General features: G+C 46.1%; 1 pseudogene; it reads right to left on the reverse strand.

Moving 5' to 3' along the window:
- Positions 1-732: 732 nt before the first annotated feature.
- On the reverse strand, positions 733-1027 carry LOC123784378 (small ribosomal subunit protein eS21 pseudogene; annotated as a pseudogene).
- Positions 1028-3419: the final 2392 nt, after the last annotated feature.

The raw sequence follows: 3419 nt of genomic DNA on the forward strand, positions 1-3419 counted from the left end.
GGGGTGGCATCTCTGCTACCTCTGTTGAACGTTAGCGAGTGGCCACATAGAGGGACTAAAGTTCACGTTGGTCCAGTGGTTTATACAAATTTGCTACAGCGGTCCAGGCCTTGCTTTAATTGTGTTAGAGAACATAAAATCAGAAGCAAAACTCTTAAATGTTTATCATTTTCATTTCACAAGGGAAAAGTAATGAGGCTCATATAATTCACCACTGGGCATTTAGTTTTGGAGGCCCCTAGCCTTTCTTATGTATGTATGTATTTATGCATGCATGTATTTGAATTATCTCTCTTCCTAATATCTCTGGGGCCTGTCTAGCCAGGTGAAGAATCCTCACAAATCTACAAAAAGCAGCTGAAAATGAAAGAACAGTAGTTGAGAATCAGTTTTCCTTATCTACACAATTAGCCTGAAGGGACCACATTACTGGATGCTTTGTTTCCTGGGAGGCAGTTTGGCCGAGAGCTTCGAGAGCTTCGGATCTGGCCAGCTTTTCACCTGGGGCTGAATTCCTGGGTTTTATCTTTTCACTTTGCCTTCCCAGTTGAGGCCAGAGACTCACATTGAAATAAACATTTTAGAACTTTGATCTGAGCTTGACAGGACTAAGTGAGAATCCCTTGAGCACCTGCATTTCTGAGAATTAGGTTCATCTGTCTGGAACCCAAATAAAAGTCACTTGAAAAGACCCAAGATTATTTCTTTTCTTTTTTTGGCGGGGGGGGTTACTATTTATTTATGACAAATATCCCACATCCGTGATCTTCTCCAGTCAGAAGTTTTTTGAAACGATGCCATCAGGCTTCGCCAGTCGGAGGATGGAGTCATCAGGCTCCCCCATCCTGCTAATGGCCCCACAGAGAGCGTAGGTTTTGAACTGGCCTATGAACCTGCCCATCACCTTGTCAGCCTCGGCCACATTCATCTGGATGGACGCGTGGTCCTTGGCGCCGATGATGCGGTTGCTGGCAGAGCATTTCTGTGGCGCGTACAGGTCCACGAACCCGCCAGCGTCATTCTGCATTCAAGGGCGCGCCTGCTGCCACCACCACGAGCACGAGCGCAGAAAGGACCCCAAGATTATTTCTGTCTTGTGTGCCCAGGGCTGGTGAGCGGGCTCTCCTTCACAGGGTCACAGGCAACTGCTTTGCCTCCTTAGCACACATTCCTACATTGTCAGGCATCCAGCCATCACATCTGCATTCCAGTCAGCAGGAAGGAAGGGAAAGAAGCAACGAAGGGAAACTCTTTCCCTTTAAAGACACTTTCCAGAAAGTGCACACAATTTCTACCTTCAGTCTTTGCTAGAAGTGAGTCACAAGGCCACACACACTTCCAGGTCTATGAAATATATTGCTGTTATTCCAGGCAGAAATGCCCAGCTCTGCACTGGGGACTCTACAGTGAAGGAGCAGAGCAGAACTGATGGTAGGGATGTCTAGACTTCTCCGCCAGAGTCCATGGGCACCCTATCCCAAGACTCAAGGAATCCGCTTCCAATTTCAGTTCTGCCGATGATTTGTTGGACCCATCAGAGAGCTGGCTCGGACAGCGCGTAGATGCTGTCTCACTCATTTTGCACTTTCTTCATTTCTGCCTTTTCGTTGGATACACTTGGATTTAGCACTGACCAGAAGAGAATTCTAGACACTGAAGGAAATAAAACCCCCGAATGGCTCAGAGTGTAGTGACTTTGCTACTTAAAATATGGTTGTACTCTGCGAGTTCAAACGAAGATGCAGACATTGTTTTCTAGAACAATCACACCCTCTAGACTAAGGGACCCACAAAAGTGTCAATGCACCGTATGTTAGCTTTTTTTTTTTATATATAACTAATTGTAACAAGTGGTTGCCGTGAAAACACAGGCTTCCTATGGCTGCCCTTCCAATGACCCATACCCTGACCTGGACAGACCACCTTCTGTCCAAGAGAGGAAAAGTTTTGTTCCTAGATTCGAAGAAATCATGGCTTGCCCCTGGCGACCACTAGGATTAATCAGACACCAGTAAAACAGCTGACAGAAATACCAAACCAACTGACAATGAGAAGCACACACATTTCTCCGAGGGTCTCACCTTGATCCTTTCTTTGCCCTAAGACCTGGTAACGTGCTCCGCAACGACAGCTGTCTGGAATCCATAAAGGGAGTGCGGTTTTAGGATCAATGCGGTATTCACCCGAGCCCGTTATGAGACACAATGCCAGGGACAGAATTTGTAGTGAGGCTTGTATGGGATTAAGCTGTTTCCCCAGGATTCATCACCCAGTCCACAGCCAGCCCGGCCCAGAGGACTGTGGGCGTGAAGACGAGCCGCCAGGCACTGCCGTTCGTGTTTTGGCTTATGAAAAATAAAGTCGTGCCAACGTGCAAAAAGCAATCACTGAAAACGAACCACATTCAGATACAGAGAGAGAGGGAAAGCCAGCAAAAGGAAGGCAAAAGTCGGAAATTTTACTGGGGAGTTTCCCAGGCATCTTTCCTAGAGAGAGCATCACGCTGGATACAACAGCCTGGGTTTCGGAATCACCACGCAGTGCACAGTTCATGGCTCTACTTGCCCAGAGCCACTGTCTTCACTCAGCCGTGGTTCCGGTTCTATCTGACTTTTTATTTCATTCTGTTTTTAGGGTGATATAGAAAGCAAATAAAATCACATTGGTGCTAATAACGTGATAGTAAATCCACTTGGATCCCAAGGGATTTCTCTCTGATCTTATTTGAAAACATATGCAAGAAGAAAAGCAAACTTAGATGATATCTGGTTCCACATACAGCGATCTCCAATACTGTTATGGAAACCCTGGGCAGGGTGGGGGGAGCAGGGGAGCGGGGGCCACGTGGAAAGACAAAGGCCAGGCTTTCATCTAAGGTGTGGAAGAAGCGAGGACCAGACATCACCCACCTGTGACTATTTTTACAAGTTGCACGGGGCAGCCGAGCAAGACTGAGAACCAGGAAAATTCTAGATGTACAAATCAGATGTGGAAAAACGCGGCTGTGTGGGTGACAAGATTTAATGAATTTAAATCAGATGCCAAAGGAATCTTTATTGGGGAATAAAATCAAATCCATTTTTCTGATGTTGCGGGGGAAGTGTTTCAAAGCAAGACAATCTCAATTTCTAAATGCCTCCTGGAGGCTCCTCTCCAAGGACGCAACACCAGTGCTATTAATCTTGACTTGGTGAATGGAAGTATTATAGGGATTTCATTCCAAACCTTCACATCTTAAAGAGCTCTGAAGAGCCTGGATAAAGCGACCCGTTTTTACTTTGGCGATCCCACAGAGGTAACTCACTTTAATTTCCCTTTCATCTCTATAGGAGGACTTCGAAACCTTAAAAGCAAACAGGTTTCCTTTTCTAATTCCTGGCAAGAAGTCTTCTGTCGCTTTCTTCGGCTGCAAGACAGAA

The sequence above is a fragment of the Ursus americanus genome, chromosome 4, assembly GCF_024610735.1.
Source record: "Ursus americanus isolate L20-20 chromosome 4, mUrsAme1.1.p, whole genome shotgun sequence".
Taxonomy (NCBI): Eukaryota; Metazoa; Chordata; class Mammalia; order Carnivora; family Ursidae; genus Ursus; species Ursus americanus.